This window comes from Pelobates fuscus, chromosome 2 (assembly GCF_036172605.1).
Source record: "Pelobates fuscus isolate aPelFus1 chromosome 2, aPelFus1.pri, whole genome shotgun sequence".
NCBI lineage: Eukaryota > Metazoa > Chordata > Amphibia > Anura > Pelobatidae > Pelobates > Pelobates fuscus.
In genome coordinates, this window is record NC_086318.1 from 160,073,377 (window position 1) to 160,092,999 (window position 19,623).

Below are 19,623 nucleotides of genomic sequence, written 5' to 3' on the forward strand. Positions count from 1 at the left end.
GTGTCTTATATAATATATCATAATATAACCATAATAATCATGCAGTTATTTGCTGTTGATAGAATGTTGCACCAAACTATAATGTTTGATAGAAACAGATCCATCTGAACACAGGCAAAGAATAGTGCAAAGTACGTTTTTTTAACAAGCTTTTGAAACTTGAACAAAACTATAACTGCTGGGAAATCTTATGATAAAGTACAGAAGAGTGTATTTAGATAAACACAGCTTTTTTCCCTATTGAAAATAATAAATATAAATATTAGGATATCTTTTCTTTTGACAGCTTTTTTCCCCCTTTCTTGCACAGCTGTTGGAGGAAAAAAAGCAATGGGCTGGTCAGGTGACCCCAGAGGAATGCAGTTGATGTGCATTACAAGTGTGTGTGTGGAGGGAGGGAGAGAGAGAGAGGCTGAATTTCCAAAATCTCTAGCTTTGTTGAAGCAAATCCCGTGACGTTGAGAAGCCAGCAATGACTGACAGCAGCCTCCTCCAACTGAGCTGCACATCTACTGCAGCCAGTCCAATTGGCTTCTGCTCTCAGCTCCAGCAAGCTGCCTTCATTCCAGTTTGAAAGAAAAAAAAAAAAAAAAAGATTGAGGAGGAATGAAGGAAAAAAGATCTTGGACAGTTGTTGCCAGCGGGAGAATGGTGCGGCATTAATAGTGCATGGATTACTGTGGGTGCGGATATCTGCTCACAGCTGGAATTTGCTGCATTCCTGCTACTTAATATGGTGAGTCTCACCTCCATTATCTGCTGCAGGATTCAGCTTGGAAAGAGATGGGACATTTTTAGGGCTGTAATACTGAGTTTAGTGACGTGTCTGCAGATAGTCAGTGAGTTGAAGCAGTCCCATCCCAACCCATTGGCAAGGCTCCCTGCCTCATCCTGATTTCATACAGTGTTTCAGTCCTGTGTATTAAGCACAATAGGGGGGATTCCTATGCATTCCTTCCAGCATTTGGTGGGTTACATGTAATGTATTCCAGAACTAGCAGATAAGATTTGTTTGTGGCCCATTTGTGAATTCTTCTACCCGGAAGGCTTGGGAATATGAGGTATTCTTGGTGAAATAGTTGATACATGCAGTGCTACTTTGTTAGTAGGGATCATGATGTGGCGATCAGTCAGGAATATCTCATTCTGAACAATTCACAGTGCAGTAGGCTTGGCCAATCAGTTGATCTAGTATGTAATGCTTGACTTTTTCCTGAACTATTCCAGAATTGCTTCATATTTTTTTTTAAATCACAAATATGTGCTCTGTTTAACTATTAGTAGTTACATCTCTAAGTGCCCCACCTGCATGTATACTGCATTATAGTGTGATCATGTTGAAAACAGAAATATTTGTAATTAAGTATAACGTGTGTGTGTCTGTATATATGTATAATGAGATTTTTTTTTATTATGTGTGTTTGTGCAAATCTTGTGCTATATTAATGTGTTCTGTAATCGCATTTTGTAACATGGAATTGGCAATGTTTGCTAAAATATAAAACTATGTCCATAATGTAATGTTAGTATTGTCCTCAGTGTTCCACAGGCTGCCCATCTTATTGTTTGTACACCTGCTACAGAACAGAATAGCCTGGCAAGGGTCACACAACCCCCTAAAAACACTCTAAACAGAGAGTTGTGATGTGTTTACAAGTACTTTAGAATTTTGTGGTTAAATAGCAAAGTTGCTGTAAAATCTGCTAAAGTAGAAATTTTCACATCTTTTATGTAGCCTGATATTTTTATAGTTGCTTGTCGACTGGTGGTCTTATCTTTGTCTTATTGTATTATATTAGTCTTAAAGGACTACTCTAGTGCCAGGAAAACATACTCATTTTCCTGGCACTAGAGTGCCCTGAGGGTGCCCCCACCCTCAGGGTCCCCCTCCCGCCGGGCTCTGGAAAGGGGAAAGTGTTTAAAACTTACCTTTTTCCAGCGGTGGGCGGAGAGCTCTCCTCCTCCGATCCTCCTCTTTTCCTCCCCGTCGGCTGAATGCGCACGCGCGGCAAGAGCTGCGCGCGCATTCAGCCGGTCACATAGGAAAGCATTCATAATGCTTTCCTATGGACGTTTGCGTGCTCTCACTGTGATTTTCACAGTGAGAATCACGCAAGCGCCTCTAGCGGCTGTCAATGAGACAGCCACTAGAGGAAATAGGTGAAGGCTTAACTAATTGATAAACATAGCAGTTTCTCTGAAACTACTATGTTTATGAAAAAATGGGTTAACCCTAGAAGGACCTGGCACCCAGACCACTTCATTAAGCTGAAGTGGTCTGGGTGCCTAGAGTGGTCCTTTAAGGAAAACTATAGGTAACCAGATCACTTCATCTCATTGAAGTTGTCTGGATGCACTGTCCTTGTCCCATTAACCCTGCAATGTAAAACATTGCAGGGTTAAGACTTCCTCTAATGGCTAGCTACCAGAAGGCCACTAGAGGCACTTCCTTGAGTTCCACGGAGTTTGACTCCGTGAAACGGCACTGGATGTCCTCGTGCTGTGCATGCAGATGCTGATCATTTTTAAAATTCCCGTTAGGTACATTCGATGGGCTGACGTCGGCGAGGTGGAGCCTGAACTACCACAAAGGGACATTGTGACTGGAATCTGGTGTTTAAAGTTATTTAATCCTTTATATTGCTTGGAAGCAGAGGGTTCCTATAGTGTTAGGAATACATCTTTGTATTCCCAAAACTATAGTGCTCCTTTACTTTATACATTTTTTAGATACCTTGTTACATCCCACATAATCAGCCCACTCAGATTTAGCAGGTCTCACAATGCCACAAAGGGACAGCAGTGACCATTTGAGCTGCTAGGCTGACTCTCTCAGCCTATCATTGGTTCTCTATAGCGTGAAAATGTAATTTTTTTTATTTTACACTAGCAATCTATGGGTATGGAGTGGCTGAGTGTGGTAAACCATTCTTAAACAGTTTAACACTAGCTGTTAAAACAGTGCACCTGACACCACAACCACTTAATTGAGATGAATGCTATTTACTGCTAGTTTGTTCAGTGCACTGCCTCAAAGCAGGAAGCAATCATATCATGTGTGTCGTCCATAACTCCAACAATCGGGCAATTATTACACATGGAGACCATAGGCTTGTCTGAAGAGACAGTTTTTAAACATGGCTGAATTAAAGCAAAATAATTGGCCTGGACATTTATAGGCAGATCAGCCTAATACGAGATAGAGGATCCAATGTGTAAGTGTGTTGTCGTCATCATCAGTGATACTCATACCCCATCAAAGTCAGCATTCCGGTTGAGTGGAGAATTGGGGCTGTGGTTTGTATGTGGGACAATAAGGGCCTGCAAGCTTCCCATTACCCTCAATTTAGGTGTAACAGCACACATTTTAGGGTCTTGTCTTATTATCCCAATTTTGTTCCCTGGTATACCACATTTGGGGGCACCAAGGAAATGTGCTCAGCTAGCAAAGCGTGAGCACATCTTTAGAAGCACTTGCACTGTTTGAATCATACAGAGCATTTCAGTAGCACTGTTTGCATGGTCAGCCCTGAGTGGGGCTAGCTGGGAAGCTCTGTCATCTTGGCAAGCATTCACACCAAACCCACACTCACCTTATGTGGGCAATTGCACCCCATTTCCAGGTGGAACTGTTCATTTTGAGCATTGCCAGTTATGCAAGACTAGTTACTGGCATGCTCCCTCTAGGCCCAAATCCATGCTTCCTCAAGTCGGGAGTTATGGAGCTGTAGTGTTTCTACATGTCTATGGTTAGGGACTGTTGTGTGTATGTATGGGGCTATAGAGGCTGTTGTGTATGGGTAGGCTGATGGGGGCTATAGTGTGTACAGTTTGTGCAAAGGAGTAGATAGGCTGTATTGTTTATGCATGGGGACTAGGGGGGTGTGTGTGTGTGTGTGTGTGTGTGTGTGTGTGTAAAAAAAAAAATATATATATATATATAAAGTTGATCTTGTGCCCTCCCTCTTTTCTGTCTTGGGTCAGAGAGGTGGGAATGCACATCCTGAGTGGTCTGGTGATAACCCTTGCCGGCCAGCAAAATTTAATGCGGGGTGGCCTAGGGACGGGATGGTGGAGAAGATCAATGTATTGTACATTCACCAGAGCATATGTGGTGTGCCCACACTGGATGCACGTTCACTTGACCCCGTTGCATTAGAGTGTACTGACTGGTGAGAGATTTGCTTGATCTCGCCAACATGCATATGGCATTAGAGTTGCCTTTTTAGCACTGGCAGTAGGGTAACATTTGACCTGCATGGGCTGAATAAGGAGATCCTTTTTATCTCCCCATTGGCTTTTAGCCCAAGGACATCACAGGAGGCAGCTTGTTCTATAGGAATGAAGCTGCCCTTGAGAAATCCTCTAGGTAAAACTTAACATTACTAGTGTGAGCAAAAGACCAGACAAGGTCACTGGCAAAACTGATGACCGATAAGGAGTGGACCCATGAATTCATGAAGAAACGTAATTCCCAGAATCGCCAGCTTGTGAAAGCAGAAGCCATGTACTTACCAGAAACCTTTGCACATTATTTGTATGTTTGTTAGCTGGTTTCTGTCTTTAGAAGAAGGAGAATCCCACACATATGTCATCATGCAAAAAAAAAAGAGAGAATGCACTTTGTTTGTTGATTTAATATATGATTGGTTTGTTTGATATGTGATTTGTAAGACACCTCTGTATAATTATGTATTCATTTATTGTTTAATTGTATACCCTATCTAACCTGTATTGGTACACGTTGGTGTTATCTTGAGAAAGATCTCTTGGAGATTGAAACGTTACACTTTTTTTTAAATAAATCTGCTGCATAATTGCCCCTCAAGTGCCTGGACCACAACTTTGTTCAACTATTATGGTGGGGGTAGCCAGCCCCAGGTCTGGTAGCACTGGGATCTCAGTAAGAGTGCAGTATTCCCTTTCTTTTTGATACATCGTGAATATGTAAAGTAACAACTTGAAGACAAATTAACCTCTTTAATTCAGAGCCATATTGTAGTCATTTCTTTGGAGTATTGTGTGAGCACAAAGAATAACAAGCCCTGGAAATTGGTAAAAGGGTATCCAAGTGTTATATTCCTAATTTTCTTGGATGTTGGATTTTTAGGTTGTCTTTGGATTTTGATATGTGCACATTTTACTACAGATATTTACTGATTATTCATTAACCTTACCCAGTTTTAACACTGACCATAATGTAATCCAGGAAGTGGCTAGTAGCCAGCTGTACTCTGCTAACTTTTTATGCGAGGGTTGCTATGTAATTGCTAACCTGCATACGTGCTTAGTAAGTTGTCGTTCTGGACTATGGAGAATGTACAATGATCTGATGCCTTCTCTTTTATTTTAGTTTTTAATATACAGCTGTTAAACATAGTATCATATAAATATTTGTACTTTTCATGCAACAAGTTTCATTTTTATTTGGAGATAAATTCACAATTCTATGTCAAACATTGCATGATTGTTATCCCTGGTAAAATGGGATGTGAAGTAATATAAGAATGTCCACAATATTTTTGCTCAGTTTTTTGTGATGCTTTGCCAACCTTGTATTTAAATAATGTGTGTGCATTCTTTCTTTAAATGTTGCCTGCACAAAAAAGATGGGAGCAAGGAGCACCCCTGTCTTGTTCCATTGGTGATGAACACTGTTGTCAATGATAATTGATAATGACTCTTTTAATATGGATGCAAACATGAGTTTAGAACGTGTAGGTACATACAGAGCGCTTTATAGATAGTTATAATGAGAGAAGTACAGCTTTTTTTGTCTCAAACCAAAGTGTTGTATGTCATGAATATAAATTGCCAACCCACCCTGCTCAAATGTTTTTTGGCTCTGTTTCAGGTACAGCGCTGCAAAATGTTGGCGCTTTATAGATCGTTATAATAAGAGAAGTACAGCTTTTTCCAGTCTATACAAGCTCTCTGTATGATGTTAAAACTGCAGTTTGCATTATTGTTCGTTGCCAGACTAAAATCCTGGCTGCTGTGGGTGGACTGATTTACACAGTAACTTTGGCAAAACTCGGGGTATGTGGAAGACAGTGAGTTTGTCAGAATGCCAGAGTGAATCATGTATATTATAAATAATATAAAATGAAAAGGCTTCACAAAGTAGATTTAGTTTGTTTTAAGGGTTTATAGCATCTGAGTGTTCTTTGGCTTTATTGTTGTTGGAATCTAAACCCTTATACACGCATGCACACTGTATCCCATATACACAAACAGTACAGCCCCTTATACACACACAATGCAACCTCATGTTCGAGTGTCACCTAAGGCCTCACAAAGTCTAGAGCTGCCACTGCTAAAAAGATTCAAAATTATACTCTAACGGTTTAAATTATGCTGAATTTCGATTAGAACTACTCTGAATCTCCAAGCCTTGTCAGCAATACAACACTAACATACATGTTTACAAATACACGCGTAAATTATTTATTGAGGCTGCTGGGATTCTTGAATGGAAAGGCAGAACTCCTTAATGGATTCTTGTTGCTAAGATAACGGAGAGCTTGAGGTATTTTGTCATTGTCTCTGCCTATTTAGGAGGTGCTCCGTTTTCTTCTCTACCAGTCTATTCAGAAATCACTACAGGACATCAATCTGTTTATGTTCTATACTTTGTATTTGTGCACATAGTATACCTAAAGTGCTGTGACTTTTGCAATACCAGATAACCTAACTAAAAGTTGGGTATGGTTTGCACTTTAAAAAAACAAAGCAAACCATAAAATAAATAAACTGCTTTTTATTTTTTTAATATACATAATTTTTATCTAATTTTTTTTGGCAGAGGCATAATATACAATGCACATGTAACACTATGGAAGGAATACATTTCTCTTGTGCATGAGTGTGTGGAAATATGCTGTTTTTATGGGAATTAAAGTGCTGCATAAGCAGGGTGTTTTAAAAAAAAAAAAAAAATTATAATATGCTATGCTTCATTTACTGGGATGAGGAAATAAGAAGCCATCACACCCAGAGACAACTCTGCTTTAAAACAAAAGCATATTTTGTCCTTCAAAGGTTAGCAGTATGGGGTGTGGGGCCGGCCCACCATGCCTGACGCGTCGCATGTGGGAGAGGCTCCTGCAGGGACCGACATTTTAATGCTGAATCCAGCAGCATACAAGCTACACCTAAGCCGGCACATATGGAAAACTCTGCAGGGGGCTGCTGATATGGTGGTAGGCTTTGAGATAGGGAGTTTTGCAACCAAGCTTCGGGGCCTGCGGCCTACTCAGGGGAGAGGAGCAGGGTGGACGGCTGCTGCCCTGCCCTCTTTTGACACACATCAGCAGTCAAATGGTCCAGCTGGCCTTGTTCTTCTCCCACCCTACCCCCCCCCCTCCCACACACACACATTTGAACCGGTGGGGGTTATCCTGATCCCCACTAAAGGGATCCGACAATAAGGGGAAGAATCTGTTGAATTTACCTGACATTCGAATTCCCACGCTCTGAAACTGCTATGTTTACAGCTGCAGGGTTAACACTAGATGGACCTGGCACCCATACCACTTCATTGAGCTGAAGTGGTCTGGGTGCCTATACTGGTCCTTTAAGGTGTTCCTGGTTAATAATGGGTGTAATGTGATGTCTGATGTCCCTGCTGAGGCATGATATCTCTAGGATGATCACACAGTCCGAGACATCTGTTTTGAAGCCAGGGACTAAAGATGTGGATAAGGGGCCAAGCAGATGAGAGCTGTCTGGATCACTTTAAGGTGAAACCATTAACAAACAGTTTAACTTCTTAAGGTAAGACAGAACCCAGGGCCTCATGGCACCATAACAACTTTGAGATGCATTATGGTTCCTAGAAAGTTTATTGAAGAAATATTTAAACATTATAATACAGTTTCAAACTTGAGAACATGAATTCTCAGGAAGAGTGAAGTTGAAATTTAAGACCAAAATAGACAACCTAAAAAACCTAACTGATGGCAATTTCCTTCCAATGTGCCCTTATTGGCGTAACATTTGCAATGAATCCTGATTTACTTGGAATTCTTTAGTGAATAATGCTGTATGCGTTTTGATGGGTTAAACATACGTTTTTTCAATTACTCTGTAATATCATGGACTCAGTGGAAGGGAAAGGTTAGTTTGAAAATGTTTCTCATGTTTTGACTTAGGCTCCTCTTCTTTTGTCAAAGCAAACCAGGTGTAATGAATCTTTTACCTCTGGTTCCTAACTATTTAAAGAGAAACTGTCACTTTCAAATAATTGACAGCTATTTGTTCCATAACCCCAATAAACACCCTTGCAGTATTTACTGAAGTAAATAAGCCAAGATAATTAAAAAAACAAAAATAAAACCACCATAAAACTTTGCGGGTTAGTGATATGAAATGCGGAATGCATTCACGCGCAGTTAGCACTTTCTCTAGCACTAGCTTGCTGTGCCAGCTTTACATCCTTGACTTAAATAGACTGTGCTTTCCCCTACATTTTAAAAATATTACCTATAATAATAATAATAATAATAATAATAAAAAACCATTGTGACTAAAAGAAGTAAACCATGCTATATGCAAGGTTTCAACCATTCTGCTCTCTGCAACCCATACCTAGAAATTTACTCTCAAACATCACATGAAGAGTTTCTGGATGATTTAGCATCTCTATTGGCAGTGTGATGTGATGGTGCACTCCATCTCAGCATGCTTCAATCAGACTTGTTCAAGCACAGTGCAGTTTAAATTACAGGCCTCCCAAAAGTCCTGATTTTGGGTTCCTGCCCCTCTATTTCACTTTATTTTCCTGGTGTCGCACAACTGGGGAAACCAGAGAACTGCTCCTAAGCGTGCAGCATAGTGAGAGGGCATCATTAGCCAGACAGACTTGCCCGTTATTGGTGATATCCTCTCAGGTGCCCACCCACCCTGTTCTGGTGTTTTGCGGGGGGGGGGGGGGGGCTACAGTTGTTAGGAAAAATGGTATTAAAATACAATGATGTTTCTTCATGTAATGGATCTATTACATTTTACAGAAAATGCAGTTTAAGTTGTACATTGTACAGTGCTTAGATTAATGGTGTCATGATATAAAATGTAAATTCTAAATTAACATTATACTTTAATCCTGTTTGTCGTTGTTTAAAATAAACTATTACTGAAGAGTGCATGTACCCATCTATGCGCTGCCACAGTACTACATATATTATCCTAGAATGTAGAGAACACACCCTACTTCCATGCTTTAATGGATGCTGTGCTCAGCATTTTGGGAGCATACTGATGTGTGCACACCCTGCAGCTCTAAAAAGGAAGCCACTTAAGGCAAGTAAATGTTTAGTTAAAGGGAACACTTTATTATCTACGACTTCAAACTTTTTTTAGCTTTCCTGAACTCGGCACATTGCATGAGCAGGTCAGCTGATGCGCTCATGCAATTAAAGGACCACTCTAGTGCCAGGAAAACATACTCGTTTTCCTGGCACTATAGTGCCCTGAGGGTGCCCCCACCCTCAGGGTCCCCCTCCCGCCCGGCTCTGGAAAGGGGAAAAGGGGTAAACCTTTTTCCAGTGCTGGGCGGGGAGCTCTCTGCCTCCGATCCTCCTCCGTTCCGCCCCGTCGGCTGAATGCGCACGCGCGGCAAGAGCTGCGAGCGCATTCAGCCGGTCGCATAGGAAAGCATTTACAATGCTTTCCTATGGACGCTTGCGTGCTCTCACTGTGATTTTCACAGTGAGAAGCACGCAAGCGCCTCTAGCGGCTGTCAATGAGACAGCCACTAGAGGATTTGGGGGAAAGCTTAACCCATTAATAAACATAGCAGTTTCTCTGAAACTGCTATGTTTATAAAAAAAATGGGTTAACCCTAGCTGGACCTGGCACCCAGACCACTTCATTAAGCTGAAGTGGTCTGGGTGCCTAGAGTGGTCCTTTAACTAAGGAAAGGGATAGGAAACTTTCAGCACTCCTGGTGTTGTGGACTACATCTCCCATAATGCTCTTGCAGCCAAAACATCAGGAGTGATGTAGTCCACAACATCTGGAGTGCCAAAAGTTGCCTACCTGTGAGTTAAGCCCTGCACTGCTGGACTTGGCTCACTGAAGAGCGTTCTGGCTCTCATTGAACTATATCGAAGGAGAGGAATGGAGTCTAGTGGAAACCAAATAAGCATTCCAAGCATTCTAAATTAGTTCTTTCAATGAGTGGTCAATGCAGTGTTTATGGGTCTTGGAGTGTTACTTTTAAATATTTATTTTTTTATATTTGATATATTATTTATGTAATGCTATTATATTCAGTAATACAGTGAGCATATAAACAACAAATAATTTACAGGCAAAATAAGGTTGAGAGCCCTGCTCAATGAGCTTACAATATTATAATTATCTTGTATGCTAGAAAAATAAATAGGCTAAATTAGACTACCTAACTGAATCTGACAATATCATCTAATTGTGTCCACTTTAAGGTTATGTTGTTCTCCAGATTATTCAAGGTGTTATGTCACTTTGGATGGCTGGAGAATCTCCTAGTGGATATGGAAATCATTTGACCAGATAAATCGATATGTATTAGTTCAAGAAAACATGTACAGAATGACCGTTTTAGAACACAATAGACATGACTGTCATTTCAACCATAGGATGAATGCTGTTAATTCCTGATCACTCCAAGGTGGAATTACATGTTTAAGTCATACAACAGATGCAAGATTACTGTAATGATTGTCTGTGCTGTCCTGCACACTTATTATATTATAAATTAATTAACCTATTAACCATAACAATATACATAATTGCATTTGAATAATCATTTTGTGCATTGAATACATTTTTCCTTGTGCTATATCCTAGAATTCGTTTGGGTGTGGTTCCTGAAAATAAGGGTGTAAAGTCTCATATTAAGCCTTACAATTTACATTTGGCTAAGTGGAGAAATGTACTTGTTCAGACAAAATATGAGATCATTTTCAAAAATCCCTGCTAATTTAAAGGAACATAAATGAGAATGTATACTTCAATAGTGTGTGTTTCTATTATTATTTTATTGGTAGTATTATTATTTATGTGCGTATATAATATATTAAATATGATGCTGTTATTCACTAAACTCTGGATTCAACCGAATTCCAACCGCAACGGCATTTCTTATATTTACTAAAGTCAGTCAGCCCGAGCGAGTTTTCTGAATCCAGATTAAAATCCATGCTTTGGTATCTGAACATCACACAAAGTGATGCATCTGGAGGACCAGCATTATTTACATCACCTCATATCCTTAGACGGGGATCATACCGTCCAGGCGCTATAAAGCAGAGCTCTTATATAGCTCTTGCAAATGTGAGTGGTTCTCCTACAGTTATCAATTCAATATTTTTCACTTTGTTAAAATTGTACTGCACTATTATTGTCTGTTTTTTATTCTAAGGTCCTCCACTATCCTTCCTTACTACAACTGTATGTATGTATGATCTTGGGCGCAGTATACGCTTTATCCTGTTTTTGCTTTACTATCACACAAAGTATAGGATTTTGGAAGATTTGCAAAGTATTGTTCACTTGCTTAAAATTTTTGTCCATTGGTTGAACTGCTGAAGGTTTTGTTTTTTTTAATCTGTGCCTGGATTAGAAGCATTTGGTCTTGATTTCAGCCGGCTGGTGGCATGTGGTACAGCTGAAATCCAGATCAAAATCAGGTCTGTTCCGATGCCTGAATTGCACAATCCGGACATTGTTAAATAGTGTGAACATTGTTCGTATTTTGCAGTCCAGATATGCAGCTGGATGGTTTATTATCTACTTTAGTAAATAACCCCACACGTGTTTTTGTGGTATGGTAAGAGAAACCATTCTTTTTCAAAAATAACTCAAAATATTTTAGTCTGCTCTATCCAAATTTCTAGAATCACCCATTGGTTTTGAGCCATCAGATCCTGTGTGCCCTAATAGACAGGCCTGCATTAAAACCTGTCTTTAAGTTCTTTCATTGGGTAACCACAAAAGGGGTGAAATTTCCATCCTCGTTTATCTATAGGTTTGTGTTGAGCAGTGAGTTGAGAGTATAGGATTTATGGGCAGAGCCCTAAATCAGGAGGAGAGTCATACTGGTGATATACCATCTAATGGTTACTTTTATGTAAGTACTACACTATACAATGTTTGCATGTACATAGTTTGTTTTTGTTTTTTTTTGTGTGATATCACATATCTCAATCAACTTATCCGTGTACTAAACTATGAATCCCTGCTCAATGGGGGTGTTTGAAATATGTTCAACAACATACTCATTTAAGGATCATGCATCACTTGTTTTTTTTTTTATATATATATATATATAAAAACCATAAAGTCAAACCCTTTTACAGTAATCTACAAACTAAAATAAATCAAGAACATTTTAAAAAGTGTGTAATCAATATTTCTCATAAATGTACTTAAACTTTCTCAAATTGTCTGGCACATCTCTCAGGTAGAGGAGTTTCTTCAGCCTCCCCCCTCTTGCTCACCTACTAACCCATCCTTCTCAGTTTCACAAGAACTAGCACTAGCCGTGCATGCACTCTGTTTGCATGCTCATGACTCTCATGAAATGGGAAAGCTAGGATTGGCTGACAGGTTAGATTGGCTGCCTTCTCCTAACGCAGACAGAGCTAATTATAGGAGTCTATATGCCCTGGGGACATACAGTAAATACACAAACTTCAAAAGTGATTGTCAGTTTATCATCTTCAAGTTATTGTTTTACAAAGCATTCAAAATGGAGTCATCGTTAGACCAGCGTGCTTCTCTATAAAGCTGTTCACTTTTACACAAGTCACTCAAATAAAAGGTATGTCTGTATGTCACAAATGGGTAGGAATTGACCCATGTAAAAGGATGTAAAAGGTAATTCTTTGAGGAAACAGTGACTTCTCTCATGTGAATACATTAAAGCTGCTGTTTTATATAATCTATCATATCCAAATCTGAGACCTGAACCAGAGTCCCCTTGCTCAATAGAAAAGTGTGGATGAATAAAAATGTAGACTTCTGGGTACAGCATGGCACTCGTTGAGCAGTTCCTTCCGTATTCTGTACGTACAGAATTATAAGTATGTAGTTCAGTGCATATTGGGTGGGGTTGGGGAGGGGGGTGGGGGGGGGGGGGGTTTCATCCAAAAATGTACCTATCCTATTTCGGCTGAAAACGGGTCAAATTTGCTGAATTTGTAAAATTTTATTTTTTAAATATTTTTTTTATTTTTATAGTGCATAGTTTAACAGACATCCTTGTATTGACAATTCAGATGATGCTGATATATCACAATGAAAGATAGTAATGATAACATGAAAAGTCAAGAATACTGCACTTGGAACAGGGGGAGGGGAAAGAACTTCATGGAACAGGGCAGGGGTGGGAAGAACACTATGGAACAGGGGATGTGGGAAGAACACTATGGAACAGGGGATGTGGGAAGAACACGATGGAACAGGGGAGAAAAGAACACTATGGGACTGGGGAGGGGAGGGAGAAGAGAACACTATGGGACTGGGGAGGAGGAGGGGGGGGCGGGGGGAAGAACACTAGAGAGCTAGAGCCCCTGTTGGCGTTTCACCTTTAGACTTATCAGAGGGAGTCCCCTCTGATGAACCGAAAGGTGAAACGTTGGTCAGGGGCTCACACAACTCTAGACCTACATATGTACATGCCGACTAAGACACCAAACTGACTGAATCTGTGACTACCCGATGTAAACATTAAATCAGCAACCAGGCTATTAAAGTCTGCAATTACTACATTTACGGGGATCCGTTGGGGGAGGGGAGGGATTTAACCCTGCTCTGTACAACTATGGACCTTTCCAGCCAGGCAGCACATGAGATATAATATGACACATTGTTAAACTAAGATTGGTAACTTTATCGCTCTTGTATATATCCCACGGATTCCAGCCATAGCCTGAACGTGGTGTTAGAGAGCTTTGAATGTTTGGATCATTATACAAGTGACCACCTAGTTTATTAGTGGCTACTTACCTCTATATTCGATTACATTTTTACACTATAATTACCTAATTTCGATCGAGTATGTGTGGTATAACTAGATCGTGACCAAATAGACTCTGGTACTAATCAATAAACCCACACCTTATATAAATATATTCTATGTGTGTCTATTTATTTTGTTTGTTAGTTGGTGATTCTCTAAACCTTTTTTCTTAAAATGACATGATACATTTCACCTTTTTAGTCAGTATTAGTATTAAAAGTTACGTTTTATTTATTCAGATATATAGTGATTAGAATGCAATATTTTTCCACTCCTTACCAAGGAATATAGATTGATATTTAGTAATTTCTACTATTTTACCTTTTAAATACACAGAAATCCTTCTGTCCTTCTCTTTGCTTACTATGCAACCCAGTTTCAACCCAGTTAAAAGGTACGTATATGGAGACAAAATAAGAATTACTGTGTCTCAGTATGTTTCCTACACCTGACAAAGCTCCAAGCTTGTCATTTCCCCAGCTGTCCTGCTCTCGTTGGATCCTTAATAGACCTCAATGCTGTACTCTTGCACATGCGTGAGCGTATACAGCAGTGACATTGGCTCTTGGTTGGCAGCTAAAGCACCAGGAGCAGAAGATAAGCAGCAGGAAGAGAAGGGTGGTTCCCATGATTGACAGGTCCAGGTAAGTAAAACTCACATTTGCCTGCCTACCCGGGCAATGTATTGGTGATAGATCCTAATGACTCTTAGACCACTTCATGTCAATGAAGTGGTCTGGGTGCAGTATCCCTTATATTTTACCCTGCAATGTAAAATATTGCAGTTTTAGTTGTTACAGCAATGTTTCTATAGCAGACTCAGACTCTACTCTCATAGCTAACCTTCTCAAATGCACCTCATAGAGAGTATTTGATTGGATGAGCTCAGCGCTGTCCCCAAAGCTTCTTTATGGAGGAGCACTGGATGAGAGGAAAAAGAGTCAATGTTATGTTGCAGGGTGCAGATCCAGCACCTGCAGGGACTGGATCTTGGTGCTGGAAATAAAGGTGTGTTTTTTTTTTTCTCTAAAAGGTACAGCATTCAATCTAAAGGCAGAGGAGAACACTTTAGCATTAGGGATACAGGTTTTATTTGCTAATGTGATGCCGTTCTTTTAAGGAACTATGACACCAAAAAAACCTCCACACAGTATGACAACTTAATTGAGAGGAAGCTTTTATGTTGCCATACTGTTTCTTTAACTTCCATGTCACATGCACCTTTGAAGAATTAAGCATTTCCTCAGTCAATTTTTCTGGAATATTGAATCCATTAGCTAAGGGATACTATAGGCATTAAACGAACGTTAAGCTAATTTAACCGTTTTAGATTATGCCCCTGCAGTCTCACTTAATTTTCTGCCATTTAGGAGTTAAATCACTTTTGTTTCTGTTTTTACTAGCCACACGCCACCTGGGGTGGGGGGGGGGGGGGGGGGGGAGGGGCGGGTGTTACACTTTTTTCATTCTGATAACTTACTTTAGACATTTTTATCTCCTGCTTTGCAAATTGTACTTTCATCACACACAAGAGGCTCCTACAGGTGCTGTTAAACGAGCAGGGGATAAGAAATTCTAGATAAAACAGACTGTGCAATACAGGAACTTAGAATACCTAGGTCCTTTTTCAGGAAGTGTTTAGAAAGGCTGTGCAAGTCACATGCAGGAAGGTGTGCCCAGACCTGTATAAACAAAGTGATTTAACTCCTAATGTCAGAGAACTGAGCAGTGGGACTGCATGGGCATGGTATATACACCAGAACTGCATCATTAAGCTAAAGTAGTTTTGGTGCCTATAGTGTCCCTTTAAATAAATGTACCAAAAAGGATTCTGTACATTACTTATTTTCAAAAATATGTTCATGTATTCTTATGCATATGGAATGTTTCTCTTTTTAATAAGAGAAACATCCTCTAATTTCAGCCTTGTGTGGGAGGAGGATAATCCCTCATGTTCATCCACCATCTGTTTAAAGACCACATTTTCCTCTGCCAGGTCCTACTCCTTTAGATTCTTATGTTTGGTTTTATTGTACTTGTAATTTTAGACATCTGTTTTCTCAGTAATTTTTTTGTGAAACCCCCCCTCCCCCCCCCCCCCTTTTTTTTTTTTTTAATTAATGGATGTGAAAAAACAAACAAACACAAAATGTAAGGCTCTGGGTGGAAAAGCAATTACAACATGCCTTTACATGTGCTAATATTATACAAATAAAATAGGAATGCGTTTCCATTATATTGCACTCGCGTCTAGGTATAAAGGCGTGAGATGTCAGTTCCGTAACTTTGACTATTTAGTGGCTTAAATAAAGATGAAAAGGTAGTTCAGAATTGTTGATTTATGCTGTCTAGTGATCTAGCCTAACGAGACACATCATCATTCTATCAAAAAAGTACCGTAAGTACTTTTATTATAAAAAATGCATGAAACACTTTAAAAATAACATGGAATTCTTTTAAACTAGATACTCTTTGATGTTCATCCACTTGGCTACATTTATCTGTTCACCGTTTAAACAAATGCACACCATATTCCCCCCTCCCCCCCACAGATTTAGTTCTATGCAAAAATTGCATAGAATCTGTTTATAGACTCCAACATTTTACCATTAGATTGTGATATTCCAATTATTAGTTTTGTTGTGAATACACTTTTATTTCTATACTATGTTTGTGTTTTGTTTTTTTCCCACCAGTATTCAGTCAATATAGAGCAGGGTGCCCAGTTGTTGTTGAACTACAACTCCCAAGATGCTTTGGAATGCATTTAGAATGGCAAAGCATCATGGAAGCTGTAGTTTTTAAAACATCTGAGCATCTACCTTTTGGGCACCTGGTATAGAGCTATCCGTTGCTAAACTGAACGCATAAACTTTTCTTCCCGTGATCTAATATTTGACAATCCGTGGTGTGTGATGCTGCATGACAGACGATCATACATCCACTCATGTCCTTTACAACATATGCTGGTTACTTCCATATCACAATGCGTAGAATATGTTTTAGAACGCACGCAGGTGGTTACGAGATAATAGCTTACTATTTTAATATAACCAAAAGAATGGCAATTAAGTGATGCAAAATAACTTTTAAATCAAGCTTTAACTTTTTGATAGCTTGATTTAGTGATTTTTTCCCCCGCCACCCTCCCCCCACGATTTAGTCTCCTTGAATTCATTGATTTTTCTACTCCAGATGTATTTCATGTCAGAGGACATACAGCCCTGGTGATTTTAAATAGTGGGAAATATATGGAGACTATAAGTAGGGGAAAGTTTACAACTCCAGCAGAGAAATAACCGAGGAGACACTTAAAGGGACACACTAAGCAATGTAACCTCTACAGATCAGTTTAGTGGATATGCTGTCTACACTGCAGGCTTCCCCAAGCTCTGGCCTTCCAAATGTTGCTGAACATGATTCTCAGCCTATCTATTTCATTCATAGAAAAATGGGAGTTGTAGTGCAGCAACATCTGGAGGGCTGGAGTTTGGGGAAGCCTGGTCTACAGTGTCTTGGTGCTGATCCACTTAATGCCAAACTATTTGAAAATGATTTGACATAAACTGGTTTCCTTCCCAGTGACCAGGGCTCGAGTCCTGCAGGAACGCGCGGGAACGGCGTTCCTGCACTTTTTTTTTAGTGCAGGAACGCCGTTCCCGTTTGTGGTCCTGCAGGCACTCGGGGGCGGCAAAAAAATGCCGCCCCCAAATGTCCCCGTTCCCCCTGTCATGGGGGGCCCAAGAGGTGGCCTAATGGCCACCTGAAGGATCCCCCCCGGCCGGCTCTTGTCTCGCTGTCAGCCGCGCCGTGTCCTCTCTGTGTCCTCTCTGCTCCCTCTCGCCGCGCCGTTTGCTGATGCTGGGAGCCGGAATATGACGTCATTTCCGGCTCCCGGCATCAGCAGACAGCCCGTGCGGCGAGAGGGAGCAGAGAGGACACAGCTCCCTCGCCGCATCTGACACAGAGAGACAAGAGCCGGCCACACTGAAGCCCCACTGGACCCCAGGGACAGGTCCACGCCAGCTCTCCAGGTAGGGAGGCTGGGTGGACATTTTTAATTTAAAAAAAAATATACAAATAATTTTTGTGTCAATGAGTGTGTGTCTGTGAGTGTATGAGTGTGTGTCTGTGAGTGTATGTGTGTGTATGTGTCTGTGAGTGTGTGTGTATGTGTCTGTCTGTGTCTGGGAGTGTGTCTGTGTGTGTGTGTATGTGTCTGTGTCTGGGAGTGTGTCTGTGTCTGGGAGTGTGTGTGGTGTGAGTGTGTGTGGTGTGAGTGTGTGTGGGTGTGTGTATGTGTCTGTGGGGGTGTGTGTGTGTGTCTGGGAGTGTATGTGTGCACCTGAGTGTGTGTGTGTGTAAGTGTTTATATATGCATGCAAGTTTTTTTTTTTTCTGGTGGTGGGGTGAGGGTGGAACTCGAGTGAGTTCCCACACTTTATTCCCCAGGACTTGACCCCTGCCAGTGACCGAAGACTGCCCCTCTTCAGTTGCATTAACAATGCAGAATTAACATTTCAGCATTATCAATGCTAATAGTGGTTAACCTGGACAGCAGCGATTGTCTGATAGTGCCATAGTCTGGTTAATACAGCATTCTCATTCATTAAATGCAATATTAAAACTGATACAGTGGAAGCAAAAATGTCACTTCATCAATGAATTCACAAAAGGGTGCAATTACTGCAAAGAACTCCTTCTTATATCAATTCATCCATAAATGGTTTGATATAACAGTGGAAAATTGCACCAGGGCACAGAGGCCTAATAGAGAATCCACAGGTTCAGCATGCAGGGATGCATTGTGCAGTTTATTAAAGAAGGAAACGCAAAACAATACAAAGGTTCGGCCCAATGGGCTTAATTCTGCATGGTACATGATTCTTATACATGATTGAGGCCACTGGGCCGAAACATAATTTTTTTTTTTTTTTTTATCTTTCTACAATAAATTGCAAAATGTATCCTATATTTTGAACTTGTGGATTCTCGGTTGGATATTATTACTTGGAGGTTGTGGGCTTCCACCACAAAGTACCAGGGGGTGCATTGGATCAAACACCTGTTCTCCAGGAGTGCCACACCACTCTGTTTATTTTGAATTTTCCTTGCTACAGAAACCTGCACTAGTTACGGTGCCAAAAATGTCGTCTTAACTGCTGGAAACTGTTGGCAACATAACTAGTGCAGGTGTCTGTAGTAGTTACAGAGACATGTCCTGCACTAGTTATAGTGGAAAATGTTTTTTTGGATTACCCGGTTCTTTAAAAAATTGTAGATTATGCTAATGCAGTGTACCTATAATCTTAATTTTATTAAGTACAGGAGGTGAATATTTTGCATTAAACTCTCTTTACTAAACTTCAGCAGCACAGATTTAACAGTAAAGTTTAGTAAAAAAAAACAAACATGGGTATAAAAGTCCCCTCCCCCTTTATTTCTTCCTACGATGCGATATAACAAGAAATGCATCCTTAAAATAGAATAAACCACAACGGTAACAATGAGGGTTCAGACTGTACAAGATCCGAATCCCGAATGGTGGGTTTTCGTAGAGTGCGAAGACGATCCCATATATTGATCCATGAAGGTGAATCAAACTGAAAAGAAATGAA

At 40.3% G+C, this 19,623-nt stretch overlaps 1 protein-coding gene across 3 annotated transcripts in view; it reads left to right on the forward strand.

Annotated features, from left to right (window-relative positions):
• Window positions 1–592: 592 nt before the first annotated feature.
• Window positions 593–19,623, forward strand: part of ARHGEF10 (Rho guanine nucleotide exchange factor 10) — a 174,823-nt gene continuing 155,792 nt past the window's right edge. For 2 of the 3 annotated variants that reach the window (XM_063442906.1, XM_063442909.1), the window contains exon 1: window positions 593–736. The gene's annotated coding sequence lies outside the window, so the exon portion shown is untranslated. Of the gene's footprint in view, window positions 737–980; window positions 1,062–19,623 lie in introns of those variants that run through there. The other variant, XM_063442907.1, reaches the window with a different exon arrangement.